The sequence below is a fragment of the Rhinatrema bivittatum genome, chromosome 11, assembly GCF_901001135.1.
Source record: "Rhinatrema bivittatum chromosome 11, aRhiBiv1.1, whole genome shotgun sequence".
In the NCBI taxonomy this organism is placed as follows: domain Eukaryota; kingdom Metazoa; phylum Chordata; class Amphibia; order Gymnophiona; family Rhinatrematidae; genus Rhinatrema; species Rhinatrema bivittatum.
The window spans coordinates 35,606,694-35,625,422 of record NC_042625.1 but is presented as its reverse complement, the minus strand read 5'-3'; the positions used below and the strand labels follow the sequence as shown (position 1 = coordinate 35,625,422).

The following is an 18,729-nucleotide window of genomic DNA, read 5'->3' as shown; positions in this document are numbered from 1 at the left end:
TAGCATTCTCAGAAATTCTTCCTGTTCTATGTGCAGGATCCCAGAGACAGGAAGGGCTCCAAAGTTTCCATGTGTGGATGAAACTGTGCAAGGAAGAGGGTTTTAGATTTGTTAGGAACTGGGCTTCATTTTGGGGAAGAGGGGGGGGGGGGACCTTTTCCCAAAAAGATGGGCTCCACCTTAACCAGAGTGGAACCAGACTGCTGGCACTAACCTTTAAAAAGGAGATAATGCAGCTTTTAAACTAGATGAAGGGGGAAAGCAGATAGTTGCTCAAAAACGTATAGTTCGGAATGATGTATCTTTGAAGGATACTAAGAGAACAGAGAAAATAGGGCATCCCAGTAGAGAGATTGCAGTAAATGCCAAAGGGGGCCAGGTGCCTTTAAGAAAAATGCAGAAAGATTCTAAATTATAAAGATTCTAAATTCTAAATCCTTTTTATTCCAGCAATCCCTCTGACACTCACCCCGACTTGCAGAAACCTTCCTTCTCATTAACGGCTTCAACCGTCAACCTCAAGCGTTGCATTCATTCTTATCTAATGTTCAATGTACTTATTAACTGTTATTAAATTAATGTTCTGTTTTCAATCTCTGTTTTAATGTTATTAATTCAAATGTATCTGGTTCGTTATAATGTAAACCGGAGTGAAGGCATTGTCAGCTGTACCTCGGTATATAAACAAATGCTAAATAAATAAATAAATAAATAAATAAAAATAAATTACCCCTGTCAACTGATGAGCAGGTTGTTAATAAAAACAAGAAACATACTTTGAAATGTCTATATGCAAATGCTAGAAGTCTAAAAAAATAAGATGGGAGAGTTAGATTGTATGGCATTAGATGAAGAGGTAAATATAATTGGAATCTCAACCTCGTGAAAGGAGGATACCCAATGGGACACGGATATCTGGGTACATATATTGAAATGATAGGATGGATCAAATTGGTGGAGGGGTGCTATGTTAAAGAGAGCATTGAGTCAAACAGGATAAAGTTTCTGCAGGAAACAAAATGCAATGTTGAATCTTTATGGATAGAAATTCCAGGTGAAAAAGGGAATAAAATAGTAATGGGGGTGTATTACAGTCCAACTGGCCAGAATGAACTACAGACAATTAAATGCTAAAAGAAATCAGGGAAGCTAACAAAATCAGCAGCGCAGTAATAATGAGTGATTTCAATAACCCCAGTATTGACTGGGTGAATGTTACATCAGGACATTCTAGAGAAGGAAAGTTCCTAGATGAAATAAATGACTGCTTCATGAAGTAGCTGATACAACAAGAGGGGAAACTATTTTAGACCCAGTCCTTAGTGGAACACAGGATTTGGTGCGAGAGGTAAGTGTTGTAGCCACTTTACAACAGTGAAGTCAAATTTGATAATGTTGTAATAAGTGGAGGGAGCACTAAAAAGAAATCTACCACAAAGCATTTAACTTTCAAAAAAGTAACTATAATAAAATGAGGAAAATGGTTAGGAAAAAACTAAAAGGAGCAACTACAAAGGTTATGAGTTTAGCTCAGACATGGATGTTTAAAAATACCATCTTGGAAGCCCAGAACAGATGTATTCCACTCATTAGAAAAGATGGAAAAAAGGCTAAATGACTACAGACATGGTTGAAAGGTAAGATGAGAGAGGCTATAATATCTAAAAGAACATCTTTCAAGAAATGGAAAAGGGATCCGAATGAAAGAAACAGTATAAGCATTGGCAAGTTAGATGCAAAGCATTGATAAGAAAAGCAAAGAGAGAATTTGAAAAGAAGCTTGCTGTGAAAACAAAAACTCATAATAAAAACTTTTTCAGGTACATTTGAGGTAAGAAGCCAGTGAGGGAGTCAGTTGGATCATTAGATGATCAAGATGTTTTTAGGGTTGTTTGTTCACACTAAATGATCAGTTCTGCACCATAACCACTCTTCTCTTCCTACACTGAACTGGGTAAAATTTGTTCTTTTTGATAATAGCTACGGTCCTGGTTAATTTTCTCTCTCAATGTGTGGTGTTTTGGGTCTCCAGGCAAGCCTCGGAGAATCCTGACCTATTTTAAGAAAAAGGGGCACAGATGGTTTTCCTTCAGGAAACTCTTGATCGATGTGGAACATGTTAAGTTGGTTAGGTTATTCCTCCTATAATTCTAAGAGTAGAGGGGTGTGCATTTTGATTCATAAGTTGCTCCCTCTCGGTGCAAAAGGTACAGAAATACAATGATGGGTGTTAAACGGGGTAATCTTCTTGGCCAATGTTTATGGGCTGAATGTGGGGCAGGAGGACTTCTATTCGTTTGGGTGGAGAGGTGCAGGCTTTTTCATCCTCCCCTCTAATCCTGGGAGGTGACTGAAATGTAGGTCTCGACCCTGATATAGATAGATCTTCTGGCGGCTGGTCTGGGGGTGAGACAGATACTTTAAAGCCAATGATATCACACCTGGTGCTGGTGGACGTTTGGAGGAAGCAAAACCCAACTGGTAGAGACTGCGCTTGTTTATTCACCTCGTTTTCACTCTTACAGTCGGACTGATTTTTTTTTCTGTGCTCACAGGTGGGTTTGGCTGATATTTGGCCAGCTATTATCACAGATCACAACCCTAACTTGTTACCATTACATGTCTGTGGCAGTCCTGAGGCGGGGAAAGGATGGAGGTTTAATGCTTCCCTAATGCACCAGCATTCCTTTTGCAATATGATTTGGGAGGCTGTAAAGGATTTTTCGAGAACCATGACTCAGGAGATTATTCCCCAGTCTTCTTATGGAAGTGCTCAAAACTGTGTTGAAGGGGCGGATAATTAGCCTTGCTTCTCATCGGAAAAAGGAAAGGGTGAGACGTGAAAATTCCTTGGAGACCAAGATTGGACAATTAGAAAAAGCGCAAAAGCGCATCAGGTCCTACCGCATTTACAGGGCACTGGAGAAATGTAGGTCATCTCTTTGGGAATTGCAGTTGAAGGACTTGGAAAGGGTTTTTCAGTATTCTAGGCAGTGAGTTTATGAGTACAGGAACAAGACCAGATCCATGCTTGCTCGGCTGCTGCAATGCCAGAGGACGTTAATCTCTGGTACACAAAAGACAGATGGCTTCCTAGGGTACTCTTAATATGGAGGCTAACGACAGATTTAAAGAATTTTTTCAACAGCTATGCTCTGCGGACGGTTCTGTTCCAGCAGCAACAATCGCTAGTTATTTGGCAGGGGTACAGATGCTGGTTCTGTCTGATCTCCAGAAGGAGAGACTGATGGCGCCTCTCTCAGCACTGGAAATCAAAACTGCTATCTCCTGCCTTCCCGGGAAGAAAAGCCCAGGTTCTGAGGAGTATCATGTAGAGTTTTCAAGAGGTTTCTGACAGAGTTGGTAGGTCTGCTAAAAGCCTTCTTTGACCATTTGCAGGTATACCTGGATTATATTGGCAATTTATTTGATGCTACTATTGTATTGTACATAAACCAGAGCAGGATAAATACGAGCCGGAAACATATCATCCGATATCATTATTGAATGCGGACGTGAAAATTTTAGCCAAGGCTTTGCAGAACCAGCTCGCCAGTTGTATGGGCTCCCTGGTAGGTACTGACCAATCGGGTTTTATTAATAGGCGCTTGTAGGTGAATAACATCCGCCAGCTATTTGATATTTTGGCGCTGGCGAAGAGGGATAAGATTCCTGGGCTGGTAGTAAGTCTGGATGTGGCTTCATTGGCCATTTCTCTTTGCAGTGTTAGAGAAAATTGGCTATCCTGCCTAATTTCAGGGGTGAATTCGAGCCTTATATAACTATCCAAAGGCTAGCATTCTCACAAACGGTCACATATCTAGTTGTTTTTCCATCAAGAAAGGCACCCAAAAGGGGTGCCTGCTTTCACCGCTGCTGTTTGATCTGGCGATCGAGCCACTCGTGGCAAGTCTGCGGGAGCACCCTGATTTGTTGGATTCCAGATGGGTGATCGGCGGCATCTGATCTCACTTTATGCCAATGATGTTCTTTTATTTTTATCCAATCCAGGCGCAGAGAGATCTGTGCTGCTGGCAGAATTGGCAGCCTTCGGGGCAGTTGCGGGTTACAAAGTTAATTATCTTAAATCTGTGGTTTTTCCGATTGGTAGTAGTAAGCCTGTAGATATCCCAGGCTGCTTTACTCCCTTCAAACGCACGGTGACATCTCTTAAATATTGGGCGATCTTTACAGGTTGAGCTATGCTCCAGTGGTTACAAAAATAAAGCAGGAGTTACAGGAATGGAGAGGTCGTTACTTTTCTTGGGGTGGGAGGGATTAATGTGATTAAAATGAATATTTTGCCCCAATTATCTTATCTTTTCCAGCATGCTCCCTATTTTCTTCCGCATGGCTTCTTCACCTTTCTATAGAGCACCTTACTGGTCTTTTGTGAGATGGGAAGGTGGCGAGGGTTAGTTTTCGCACCTCGTGCAGAGCCAAGGAGTGGGGCGGGATGGCTCTCTGGGACCTGCAGGCATATTCCTGGACAGCACATCTTTCTAGCATATTTGCATGGTTATAAAGGGATCACACTGTGCCATGGCTTGCCCTTGAGAGAGATACTTGGCGGAGGGCACAGATCTTCTAGCCCTGCTCTCTCGGGGCCCCATGATATCAGGGAGTAGAAGAGCTTGTTGCAATTGTCCCCTCATAGCTTGTACTGTTAAGATCTGGCGGGCACCATGCAAGGAGTTACATATCACTGGGTAGGGGCCCTTTGCTTTTTCTCCTCTCTGGAAAAATCCCGCTCTCATGATCTATTCTTTCAGTCGGGCAGCTAAACAATGGTTGGAGGCGGATTTGCAATGCCTGGGCAGCCTGTACAATGGAGAATGGCTGTCATCTTTTTCTGATCTCCAAGATGAATTTGAAATTCCCGATTCTACCCAGTCCTAGTGCAATTGGCTAAAACAAGAAAGTTAACTAGGAGACAGTGTGAGGGTTGGTGATGGTCTTGCCCTACGCCCCTAGAATTGGCGTTTGCTAAAGGTTTTGCTAGGAGGAAAACTTGCTCAATTCTGTACTGGGCAATTTGTCAGACAGGTCTGGATAAGTAACCAGTCCTGAAGGTGGAAAGGTAGTGGAAAACAGACCTGCAGCTCCATATCAGCCCGAAGGACTGGAAGGGAATCTGGCATAGAATGCATAAATCCTCTCTCTGTGCCAAAAGGGCAGAGCTTATGGTCCGCCTGATTATGTGCATTTTTCTCTAAATTTTCAACCACATCCTCTCCTCTGTGCTGGTGAGGCTGTGGCCAGCCAGATTCTTACTTGCATGTATGGTGGGGATGTCCCTTGATATCTGACTTTTGGCAGAGAGCCGGATGGCTCATTGGGCAAATCACTGGCTGCTCTCTTTCACTTTCTCCAGAACTTTGTCTTTTGGGGCTGTGGAGGGATCGTAGACAGGCCGATACAGTAAAGCGCGGCCGCGGTTACCCTGCTTCTAACCCGCTTCTAACTCACAATTTGGCCGTGTAAGTCCAACCCGCGATTCACTATCCCTTTTAACTCATCCTTACCGCTTCTTTAAATCAACCGGTAACCCTTTCCGCCCGCAGCATGTATATGAGATGTAAACGCTCCGATTAGCTATTCCCTCCCATACAGCAATGTGCACCCCGATTATCTTCTTTTTAACCTGTAGTTTTGCCGCGCGTTTAACCTGCTAACTTACCGCCTACCCTTACCCCCTGCGTTAGTGTGGAGCGTCAGGTCAGAGAGACGAAATTTCATGGACAAACAACCCCCTCATCCCCCGGGACCCTTACCCTGGCGTTAGTGTGGTGTGAAGCAAGGCGCAGGGCGAAAATCGGCTCGACATGTCATTAAAACAAAAGTAAATAAAGTGTAATAAAAGTAAACTTACTGCATGTGAATTTTCTTTGAACAGTCCTCTCTCCCCTCCTCTCGAGGCGTGCACTGCAGCTCCCCTGCCTCCCGGGGGCAGCCGGCGGCGAAAGCGGCTTCCAGCAGCCCCCGCCGGCGAAGGTGGATGAATGCACGCCCGCCAGCGAAGGTGAGTGAATGAATGCATGCCTGTACGCGCCAGCGGGCATGCATTCATTCAGGCGGGAGCCGGTGGGCGTGCATTCATCCAGGCGGAGGGAGCCGGCGGGCATGCATTCACTCACCTTCGCCGGTGGGCGTGCATTCATCCAGGCAGAGGGAGCCGGCGGCAAAAGCGGCTTCCAGCAGCCCCCGCCGGTGATGAATGAATGCGCGCCTATGCGTGCAATTTGGGAGCTCAAGGTGTGACGTCACAGCGTGTGACATCGGCGTTCGCTAATGCACTGCCTTGAGCACCCAAATTGCACGACAGGTGTACACAGGCGTGCGTTCATTCACCTTCGCCGGCGGGGGCAGGGGAGCCAAAGCGGCTTCCAGCAGCCCCCGCCAGCGAAGGTGAATGAATGCAATTTGGGCCCTCAAGGCAGTGCATTAGCGAACGCCGACATCACACGCCGTGACGCCAAACGTCGTGACGTCACGCCTTGAGCGACCAAATTGCATGCACAGGCGCGCATTCATTCACCTTTGCCGGCGGGGGCTGCTGAAAGCCGCTTTCGCCGCCGGCTGCCCCCAGGAGGCAGGGGAGCCGCGGTGCGTGCCTCGGGAGGAGGAGAGAGAGAGAGAGAGAGGACTGTTCAAAGAAAATTCACATGCAGTAAGTTTACTTTTATTACACTTTATTCACTTTTGTTTTAATTTTCGCCCTGCGCCTTGCTTCGGGGGGGGGGGGGGGGGGGGGGGGGAGAGAGGACTCGCAATCCCCCCTGGTACCTGTCATTTCAAATGTCATTTGAAATGTCATTTGAAATGACAGGTACCAGCGCACCCAGGATACTGTATAGGCGCTGTATAGTGCTCTATACAGTAAAATGGATTGTGCGGGCCTAACGCTTCAGGGACGCTTCTTGGACACGGCTTGCATTTGCAAGCTATTTAAATACAGTATCGAGAGGTAGGTGATCCGAACTGTGCGTGCGGCAAACGCGGGTGCGCCTGGCACTAACGCACCTCTTCCTACCGCTCCTTACTGAATCGGCCTAAGAGTGAGTAAACATCAAAGATTACTGATTGAGCAAATGCTACATGCTGCCTGTTTTGTTATAGGATGGAAATGGAAATCAGTATCAACTTTGGGTGACTGGAGATCCCAGATGTACTCTGTGGCCTTACTTGAGAAGTTAACCTTCGTGTTACATGATAATGTCAAATTGTATGACAAGATTTGGGTCCTATACTGGAAGAGTTATAATTCCCTATGGAAGCTTTTGCTCATTATCATTATGTTCTATTTTACTATGTTGTGGCTGATGTACTGCATTATATCTCAGTGCTTGATGCATGTTCTAACGAATAAAAAAGTTTGGACAAGTTCCTGGAGGAAACTTCCAGTAACTTTCCTTTCCCTGCTCCTAGTCCAATACTTCCATCACAGAACTTAATCCACTGTTTCTCTCCATTTTACATAAACTAGCATTAAGTCACATAAACATGTCATAATTCTAGAGGTAAATTTAGAGGTTGGCTCTCCTAGCCTTCCCCACACTCTCTGTAAATAGTTTTCTACTATTGTATCTCCCCCTTCTCCTTTTCCAATTCCCAGTTGCTCACCCCTTGTTATAATGTAATTTTATGCTTCTACTAATTTACGTCTCATATAATTTTGGTTTGGGTTCTGTTACTGTTAAAAGCTTTGTTCTATGTAAACCGATTTGATTTGTATCTAGAAAGTCGGTATAAAAAAGCCTTAAATAAATAAACAATTATTAAGGTAGAGATCAAGAAATCCATTGCTTATTCTTGGATAAGCAGCTTGGTATCTGTCAACCCCTTGGGATCCTGCCAGGTACCTGTGACTTGGCTTGACCACTGTTGGAAACAGGATACTGGGCTTGATGGACTCTTGGTCTGACCCAATATGGCAAGCCTTATGTTTCTTATGTTCTAATTCTGGTCGCCGCATCTCAAACAAAATATTGATGCACTGGCAAGGGTAAAGAGAAGGGCAATCAATATGATAACGAGGATTGAACGGCTCCCCCTATGAGGCAAGGCTAAAGAGGTTAGGGTTGTTCAGCTTGGAGAAGAGAAGGCTGAGGAGGGATATGACCGAAGTCTATAAAATCATGATTGGACTTGAACAGGTAAATGTGAATCAGTTATTTACTCTTTCAGATAATACAAGGACTATGAGGCATTCCATGAAGTTAGCAACTAGCACATTTAAAACATCTGCTGGCAGGGATACATAAACCCAGGAGTCTGGACTGATCCAGGGAACAGTTTCAGATACACAGCTAGGGTATAACGGGCAGAGGGACAGGCAGCATGTACTGAACTGACTGATAATAGCTAGAGGAGAGGAGAGATCGCTTCCTGGATGTAATAGAGCAGACTGTGTGGCAGTCAAAAAAGCAAACAGAATGTTAGGAATTATTAGGAAGGGAATGGTGAATAAAACGGATAATGCACTTTGAGTACTGTGTACAATTCTGGTCACCGCATCTCAAAAAAGATATAGTTGCCCTGGAGAAGGTACAGAGAAGGGCGACCTAAACGATAAAGGGGATGGAACAGCTCCCCTATGAGTTAAGGCTAAAGAGGTTAGGGCTGTTCAGCTTGGAGAAGAGACAGCTGAGGGGGGATATGATAGAAGTCTTTAAAATCATAGAGGTCAAATTCCAGAGCTTAATTGTGCGTTGAGTGAAAACAAATTTTCTCCGATTAGTTTTAATTCTCTTTAGTATTATCTGATGTTCCCTGTACGTACCTGGATCAGTCCAGACCGTGGGTTATGTCCCCAATCCAGCAGATGGAGTCAGCCCAAAGATCTGAGGGGGCGTCACCATAAGTACTACTACCCCCTCTGCAGGAGTCCAGTATCTTCTGACTCCAGCAGATGCGAGTAGGGGAATCTGGGCTTGCTCCCGATTGCCTCTAACCTTCTTCCTTTTCTTCCCTTGTTTGGGACTTTATTTCCTGCTCCTTTGTTAGTTTTATTTGCTTGGATCAAGTTCTGCTTCATTTCAAAAAAAAAAAAAAAAATCCAAAAGTTAATTGATTAATTGGGGAGGCGTGGCTTCTGTGTTGTAAGTCTCTGTCCCTCTCTTTCCTGCCTCGGCGCCTGTTGTTGCTTCACCAGGGTAAGTGTTTTTCTTCTCCGTTGTTGTTTTGATTTGCAGCTAGTTTAGACGCGGCTGCCGGGGGCACCGGCCTTCAGCGTCTTCGCCTGCTCCCGCGGCCATTTTTCGTTTCCACGTGGGCCGCAGCGGGGAGCAGGGTGATCATCTTCGGCGGGTTGTGCGGCCAGGAAGGCCCCCCCGCGGCGCCGCTTTGTTCTTCGGTGGGTAGTGCAGGCCATCGGGCCCCCCCGCAGCGGCGCTCCGTATCGCGGCCCCCCCCCCCCCCCCGAGGCTCCCAGGGCGTTTTTGGCTGCCGGAGACTGTTTCTTTTTTTTTTTTATCACGATCGCGATGCCGCGGCCGGCGCGTTGCTCGGCCTGCGGCGAGCCTGGATCGCGTATCTCGAGGGAGGGGATCTGCGCTCGGTGCCTCCCCGGGGGGGAAGGCACGTCTCGGCCCCTCACTCGGTTTTCCCCTCTGGCAGCCTTGCCCGGGCGGCGTGGGCCGGCCCCTCCCCCATTCCTGGCGGGAACGGCGGCCATCTTGCATGCGCTGCGTCCTGAGGGAGATCAGGCAGCGCAGGGGGACGGAGAAGCCTCAGAGGGCTCCCCCCCGAACTTATTACCAGAAGACCCGCAGGGGCAGGGTCCCCTGGGGCCCCCAACAGCGGATGTCCCCCCGAGTAGGCCGGGGTTTTCACCAGAGTTCATCCGCCTGATGCACACAGCTTATCTTCAGGACCTGGCTGCTCCCGCGGAACCGCCACCACCCAAGCTGCCGCGACCTTCGTCCCTCTACACGGCCCCCCCCCGCGCCGGCGGGAGTGGGGGCCCCACAGCTCCCCGTCCCCACCCGGCTCCCTGTGGGCTCGGGGGGAGCTGGGTCGGACCCAGTTTCCCCTGGGGCGGACCCTGCAGCTTCGGGACAAGGGGACTCCACTTCAGAGGGAGAGGATCCACGCACGCTGCGCCTTTTCCAGCGGGAAGAGCTGGATGACCTAATCCCGCAAATCATTCAGGGGTTGGACCTCGATCCTCCGCCGGATCCGCCGGCTCCTGTGGCGCCAGCGGTCGTCACTTCCTCAAAGAAGGGGGATCCGGTACTGGCTGCCCTGCGTCCGAGGGCTCGGGCTTTTCCCATTCACGAGTCTTTCCTGCAGCTTCTCACCAGAGAATGGGATGCCCCGGAAGCTGCCCTAAGGGGCAGCCGCGCCATGGAGAGGCTGTATCCGCTGCCGGAAGATTTTCTGGATCTCATCAAGGTGCCCAGGGTGGACTCCGCGGTGTCGGCAGTCACGAAGAGGACGACCATACCGGTGATGGGTGGAGCGGCGTTAAGGGATACGCAGGATCGCAAGTTGGAAGTCTTCCTCAAGCGGGTCTTCGAGGTCTCCGCGGTGGGGCTGCGGGCGGCGATGTGCAGCTCGCTTGCCCAGCGGGCCAGTCTTCTCTGGGTGCAGCTATTGCTCACTTCTCAGGTGTTGCCGCCCGAGGAGGCCGCCCAGGCGGATAGGCTGGAAGCGGCGGTGGCATACGGGGCTGACGCCTCCTATGATCTGTTTAGGGTCCTCGCCCGTTCCATGGCCTCGGTGATGGCGGCACGTCGTCTTCTATGGCTACGCAACTGGGCGGCGGACACGTCCTCCAAGTCAAGTCTGGGTTCCCTGCCATTCAGGGGAAAATTCCTGTTCGGGGAGGATCTAGACCAGATCATCAAGTCTCTGGGGGAAAACGCAGTCCATCGCCTGCCGGAAGACAGATATCGCTCCACCAGGGCTTTTTTGTCCTCCCGGACCAGAGCCAGGGCGCAAAGGCGCTACAGGAATTACAGACCGGCGGCGTCTCGGGCCGCTGCTCCTAGGTCTCAGCCCTGGTCCCGGTCCTTTCGCGGGCGCCGCCCACCGCGTGCCGCTCCCACGGCAGGATAGCCCTCGCCCAAGTCCTCTCAATGATGTTCAGCTCGCCCACTCCGCCGTCCCCAAGATCGGGGGGCGGCTGGCGTTCTTTTACGAGGAGTGGGCACGGATCACCTCGGATCAGTGGGTCTTGGACACCATAGGACACGGCTACGCGTTGGAATTTGCCCGCGCTCCGAAGGGACGGTTCATTTTCTCTCCCTGCGGCTCGGCCATCAAGCGAAGGGCGGTGCAGCTGACCCTGGACAGACTATGGGAGATAGGCGCCATTGTGCCCGTACCCTCCGGAGAGGTGGGCTTGGGCCATTATTCCATCTACTTCGTGGTACCAAAGAAAGACGGTTCCTTCCGCCCCATACTGGACTTGAAGGAAGTCAACAGGTCCCTTCGGGTGGTCCGGTTTCGCATGGAAACGCTACGTTCGGTGATCGCGGCGGTACATCCAGGGGAGTTTCTGGCCTCCCTGGACCTGACGGAGGCCTATCTTCACATTCCCATTCGCCGGGAGCATCATTGTCTGCTACGGTTCAAGATTCTGGATCAGCATTTCCAGTTTGTGGCGCTTCCGTTTGGCTTGGCGACGGCCCCGCGCACCTTCACCAAGATCATGGTAGCCGTGGCGGCTGCCCTTCGGAAGGAGGGGATTCTAGTCCATCCTTATCTGGACGATTGGCTCATCCGAGCGAAGTCTTTTCGACATGGACAGGCGGCAGTGGCCAGGGTGATAGAGTTTCTGCAGTCCCTGGGATGGGTGGTGAACTTCTCCAAGAGCTCCCTCGTGCCCTCGCAGCGCTTGGATTTCTTGGGGGCGACCTTCGACACCCGCCTGGGCGCGGTTTTTCTCAGACAGGACAAGGCGCACGCCCTACGGGAACACATACAGCGATTCTCTGCATTACCAGCTCCCACCTCCTGGGACTATCTGCAGCTCCTGGGAGTGATGGGCTCCACCATCGACATGGTTCCTTGGGCATTTGCGCACCTACGGCCTCTGCAAAGAGCACTTCTATCCCGTTGGAAACCACTTTCGCAGGACTACCAGGTGATACTTCCGCTGCCCCAGTTTGCCAGGGACAGCTTGGCCTGGTGGATGGTGCCGGAGAATCTGGCTCGAGGCGTGTCCCTCGACCTACCAAATTGGGTGGTGGTAACCACCGACGCCAGCCTCGTAGGCTGGGGAGCAGTCTGCGACCGAAGCGCCACGCAGGGGACGTGGTCCGCGGAGGAATCAAAGTGGTCCATCAATCGTCTGGAGACCAGGGCGGTCAGGCTGGCGCTTCTCCACTTCCTGCCGCTCCTTCGGAATCGGGAAGTCAGAATCTTATCGGACAACGCGACTACGGTGGCCTACATCAACCGTCAGGGCGGCACTCGCAGCCCGCAGGTTGCGCTCGAGGCAGCGATGCTGATGCAGTGGGCGGAACGACATCTGCGCCGCCTGGCAGCCTCGCACATCGCGGGCGTGGACAACGTCCAGGCGGACTTCTTAAGTCGCCAGCTTCTGGATCCCGGAGAGTGGTCGCTCTCCGACGAGGCCATGCAGCTGCTTGTTCGGCGGTGGGGCGCCCCCCACCTGGATCTCATGGCATCCGCCCAGAACACCAAGGCTCCTCGCTTCTTCAGTCACCGGAGGGAACGGGGTGCAGAGGGCGTCGATGCTCTTGCGCTCCCGTGGCCGGCCGATCTGCTCCTATACGCGTTTCCCCCTTGGCCGCTGGTGGGAAGACTACTCTGACGGATAGAAGTTCATCAGGGGATGGTGATCTTCGTCGCGCCGGAGTGGCCAAGAAGACCTTGGTTTGCGGACCTCCTCCACCTGGTAATCGACGGTCCCATCCGGCTGGGACATCTTCCCCGCCTCCTCCACCAGGGACCGGTATTTTTCGACCAGGCAGAACTCTTCTGTCTTGCGGCCTGGCTTTTGAGAGGCGCCGCCTCCGCTGACGGGGGTATCCGGAGGCGGTAGTGTCCACTCTGCTGCGGTCTCGGAAAACTTCGACGTCGGTGGCCTATGTGCGAGTCTGGAAAGTGTTCGAGCTGTGGTGTACCGAGCGGAACACAAGATCCACGGAAGCGTCTGTCCCGCAGATTCTCCAGTTCCTACAGGCGGGAGTGGACAAGGGGCTCGCTTACAACTCACTTCGGGTTCAAGTGGCCACTCTTGGCTCTCTCCTGTGGGGAGGAGGATCGCTGCTACAGCATCCGGACATCATCCGTTTTCTCAAGGGGGTCAAGCACTTGCGGCCTCCATTGCGGGATCCTTGTCCCTCTTGGAGCCTCAATCTGGTCCTACGTTCCATGTCGGGACCTCCGTTTGAACCACTGAGGTGTGCGACGATCAAGGACCTCACTCTCAAGGCGGTGTTCCTGGTGGCCATATGCTCCGCTCGGCGTATTTCGGAGCTGCAGGCTCTGTCCTGTCGAGAGCCTTATCTCCGGTTCTCCGATTCGGGCGTGTCACTCCGTACTGTGCCTTCCTTCCTCCCGAAGGTGGTGTCCGCCTTCCACGTGAATCAGACTGTGGAATTGCCATCTTTCTCTTCGTCTGAGCCGCGGTCTCTCCGTCTCCTTGACGTCAAGCGCACCCTGCGGCTCTACCTGGAGGCTACGAATGATTTTCGGACCTCTGACCATCTCTTCGTTCTTTGGTCCGGTCCCCGGAAGGGATCCCAGGCCTCGAAGACGACTATTGCCAGATGGTTGAAGGCCGGCATTGCCGCTTCCTACATCGGGGCGGGGCGGACGCCCCCACCCGGTATTGTGGCGCATTCTACACGCTCTCAGGCGGCCTCCTGGGCGGAGAGTCGCTCGGTATCCTCGCAAGAAATCTGTAGAGCGGCCACCTGGAAATCTTTGCACACGTTCTCAAGACACTACAGACTACACCTCGCCTCGTCCGTCCATGGACACTTTGGCGAACAGGTTCTACGAGCAGGCCTCGCAGGACCCCACCCGGATTAGGGAAGCTTGGGTACATCCCACGGTCTGGACTGATCCAGGTACGTACAGGGAAAAGAAAATTATTACTTACCTGCTAATTTTCGTTCCTGTAGTACCATGGATCAGTCCAGACGCCCACCGCATTTGGGTTCTACTCCTGCTCAGCTGTATTTGGGGGCTGACTCTGCTCCACTGTTCTTTATGTTACAGTAGTGGCTTTACTGCTGTTGTTTTTCACGTGTTTCCAGTTTTCATTGTCTGTCACCATTCTCTTGGAGGTTGACACGCGATGTTCGTGGCCTCCCACCCGTTGGTGGGACGGTTCCAGTTCTCTATTTCGACCCAGCGGCTCTTTGTTGCCGTTTTGTTTAAACTTGATCCAATCAAGGGGTTTCTGTTTACTCGGGCTTTGATATACTCGATACTGAACTCCTGCAGAGGGGGTAGTAGTACTTATGGTGACGCCCCCTCAGATCTTTGGGCTGACTCCATCTGCTGGATTGGGGACATAACCCACGGTCTGGACTGATCCATGGTACTACAGGAACGAAAATTAGCAGGTAAGTAATAATTTTCTTTTATTGATTCTCTGTTACACAGAAACATAGAAATGATGGCAGAAAGGGAGCAAACTAGTCCATCCAGTCTGCACAGCAAGCTTCCGACAATAGTTCCTGCCACATCATGTAGGTTATCCCATGTTTCTCTTAAGGATAGCAACTGCTGCTCTGTGTAGTTATCCCAGAGTATTGCGATAACCCATAAACATTTACTGCTAGCAACATTTTTACTGGGTGAGGAGCCTTTTTGAAAATTCAGACAGAGGAAAATTGGTTCTTACCTGCTCATTTTCATTCCTGTAGTACCACGGATCAGCCCAGACTGCTGGGTTATGCCTCCCTTCCAGCAGATGGAGACAGAAAAACTTGAAGGGCACCCCTGTAAGTATGGTGCGCCACCTGCAGCCCCCTTCAGTATAAACTGTATCAAAGCATAAAAGGAAATCGAACTGGTAACAGGAATCCAAATTTAAATGGTCAAACCAAATCTATGAGAATCAACTATGTACAAAATAAGAGTACTTGTGAAATTTTCATCCTGCACTAATATAGCGTGACAGCAAATTAAAACTTTCGAGCAGATCAAAGACTGGGCGGGCATCTGGGCTGATCCGTAGTACTACAGGAACGAAAATTAGCAGGCAAGAACCAATTTTCCTTTCCCTGTACGTACCCGGATCAGCCCGGACTGCTGGGATGTACCCAAGCTGCCTTACATGGGGTGGGACCTAGGAAGGCCCGCTCGAAGTACACCGCTTCAAAAACTCTCTGAGTTGGGAGCCCTAACATTCAAGCGGTAATGCCGAGCAAAGGTATGCAAAGATTTCCATGTCGCCGCCCTACAGCTCTCCTGGGGGGAAATCAACTGACTTTCTGCCCAAGAAGCAGCTTGAGAATGAAGTGAATGAGCCTTAAGATCATCTGGAACCGCTCGCCCGTGACATATGTATGCTGAAGCAATAGCAGCCTTGGAAGCTTTATGCCCTTTCTTGGGACAGCTCCACAAGACAAAAAGATGATCCAACAGGCGAAATTCATTAGTGACCTCCAAATAACACAGCAATGCCCGCCTGACATCCAACTTTTTCAATTCACATGCATGCGGAGAATTCTGATCCAAATCCGGAAACGCAAGCAACTCAACGGACTGGTTCACGTGAAAATCCGATACAACCTTAGGAAGAAAGGATGGCACAGTTCTGAGAGAAACACCAAAATCGGAAAACCTAAGAAAAGGTTCGCGACAAGATAGAGCTTGAATCTCAGAAACTCTCCGAGCCGAGCATACAGCCACCAAAAAAGACCGTTTTGAGCGTAAGGTCCTTCAGAGTAACGCACTTGAGCGGCTCAAGAGGAGGTTCACACAACGTCTGAAGTACCAAATTCAAACTCCAGGATGGACAAACAGCCCGACGTGGCAGATTCAAGTGCTTAGCACCTCTAAGGAAACACACCACATCAGGATGAGCCGCTATGGACACGCCTTCCCTCTTAAACAGCCTAAAGCCGCCACTTGACCCCTTAGAGAACTGAAAGCTAGCCCCTTCGCCAGACCCTCTTGCAAGAATGCTAGAATGTGGACTATCGAGGCTCGCCTAGGGGGAACCTTCGACCTAATATACCAAGAGTCAAAAACTTTCCAGACTTGAACATACGTAAGAGAGGTGGAAGGTTTGCGAGCTCACAAGAGTGTAAATCACCGTATCTGGATAACCCTTCTTTTTCAACTCTCTCTCAAGCCAGGCTGCTAGACAAAAGCGATCCACCTGGTCGAAAAATACTGGACCTTGCCTCAGGAGATTCTGAAGATGACCCAGACGGAGCGGGCCACCCACTGCAAGGTTGAAAAGATCCGCGAACCACGGTCTCCGTGGCCACTCCGGAGCCACCAGCACTATCGCCCCTGGATGGGCTTCTATCCTTCTCAAGATCTTACCTACGAGGGGCCAAGGAGGGAATGCGTAGAGCAGAATGTTGTGAGGTCACGGAAGGACAAGGGCATCCACTCCTTCCACTCCGTGCTCTTCTGCATCTGAAGAAGCGCGACGCCTTGACATTCCCTCGAGTCACCATTAAATCCAAACAGGGAATCCTTCACCGGTACGTTATCAACACAAATGCCTCGGACGACAGCTCCCACTCTCCGGGATCCAATTTTTGATGGCTCAGAAAATCCGCCTGAATGTGGTCTACCCCGGCAATCTGAGAAGCCGCTATCCTGAGCAGATGTATTTCCGCCCAGGCCATGAGCTCGTCCGCCTCCGTAGCCATGGGACGGCTCTTTGTTCCTTCTTGCCAGTTGATGTATGCCACCGTCTTTGCGTTGTCGGAGAGCAGTCTCACCGACCGACGATGAACTAGAGGCAGAAACTTCTGCAAGACCAACCGTACCGCCCTCGTTTCCAGACGACTGATGGACCATTGCACTTCCTGCTGCGTCCATTGGCCTTGTGCCGCCTGAGACTGGCAAACTGCCCCCCCAACCAGAAAGACTGGCATCCGTCGTCACAATGATCCACTGAGGGACCTCCAGATCCACCCCCCGAGACAAGTGCTCGGGGTTCAACCACCAAGCTAGACTGGACCTGGCCGGTTCCTGCAGCGGTAAGGGAACTTGAAAATCTTCCGACGTGGGGTCCCAACGTGAAAGCAAAGCCCTCTGCAACGGCCTCATATGAGCAAAGGCCCACGGTACCAACTCCAGAGTTGACGCCACAGAACCAAGTACTTGCAAGTAGACCCACACCTTGGGAACATAGGGACAATAGACGCCGAATCTGAGACATGAGTTTGTCTATTCGTTCCTGCAAAAGGAAGACTTTCCCTATCCGAGTATCAAACCTCGCCCCCAAAAAATCCAGAACCTGGGCAGGGGACAATTGGCTCTTGGCTGCACTGATGATCCACCCCAGAGAATGAAGAGTGTGTACCACCTTGGCGACCGCCGCCTCGCATAGTTCCTGTCGCTTCGCTCAAATGAGCTAGTCATCCAAGTAGGGATGGACTAGGATCCCCTCACGTCGGACAGCTGCTGCCACGACCACCATCACCTTGAAATTGGTAATGTTTGCCAAGGGTCATAAACCAGAGATACCGCTGATGGTCCCTTCGAATTGCAATGTGCAAGTACGCTTCCGTCAAATCGAGAGACGCTAAAAACTCCCCGCCTCTGACGGAGGCAATTCCGGAATGAAGCATCTCCATGCGAAAAGGGGGCTCCCGGAGGGCTCTATTGAACTTCTTTAAATACAGAATCGGACGGAAGGATCCCTCCTTCTTCAGAACCAGAAACTACATTGAATATCTGCCGGTCCATAGTTCGTCCAAAGGAACCGGGACTACTACCCCTAGGTCTAACAACCGACGAAGTGTCAGAGACACTTGGCACCTATTCTCCCGGGATCCGCAGGGAAACACCAGAAACAGATCGCGCAAGGGACAAGCAAAATCTATGGTGTAGCCGTGTTCTATAATGTCTAGAAGCCAGTGGTCAGACATGATTTTGACCCTCTCCTCGTAATACAGGGACAGCTGTCCCCCAACGACGGAACAGGGGAGTGGGTCGGCGCTATCTCATTGGGATGATTTGGCTCCTGACGCCACTGGAGTACCGGCATCCCAGGCGGATCTATGGCCGCAAAAGGAATGAAACCAAGGCTGCGCTCTCCCGGCCAACTGCCTTTGCCAAAAGGAGCCAGTTTAGACTGGTGAAAACGGCGCTGTCCTCTAAAACGCGAACGGGAAGGGCCGAAGCCCCTAGCAGCTTTCGGTCTATCCTCCGGGAGCTTGTACACCTTATTCTCCCCCAGGGACTTAATGAGCTGCTCCAAATCATCCCCAAAAAGGAATTTCCCCCGAAATGGAAAAGATCCCAGCTGTGATTTGGAAGAAACATCAGTCAACCAATTATGGAGCCACAAAAGCCAGCGGGCCGACATCGCAGAAACCATAGTACGCGAAGATGTACGAAGGAGATCGTACAAGGCATCTGCCCCATACGCTACCGCCGCTTCCAAGTGATCAGCCTGCTCTGACTCCTTCGGGGAAAGATCCCTGGCAGTCAGGAGCTGCTGTACCCACTGGAGACTCGCACGCTGCATCAAACTACTGCAAATGGCCGCTCTAACCCCAAGAGCCAACACCTCGAAGATACGTTTGAGAAGAACCTCAAGCTTATGAT

At 50.6% G+C, this 18,729-nt stretch overlaps 1 protein-coding gene across 3 annotated transcripts in view; it reads right to left on the bottom strand.

Annotated features, from left to right (window-relative positions):
- ATP6V0A2 (ATPase H+ transporting V0 subunit a2) overlaps nt 1–18,729 on the bottom strand; it is an 85,731-nt gene that overhangs the window by 12,088 nt on the left and 54,914 nt on the right. The gene's annotated exons all lie outside the window — the stretch shown is intronic.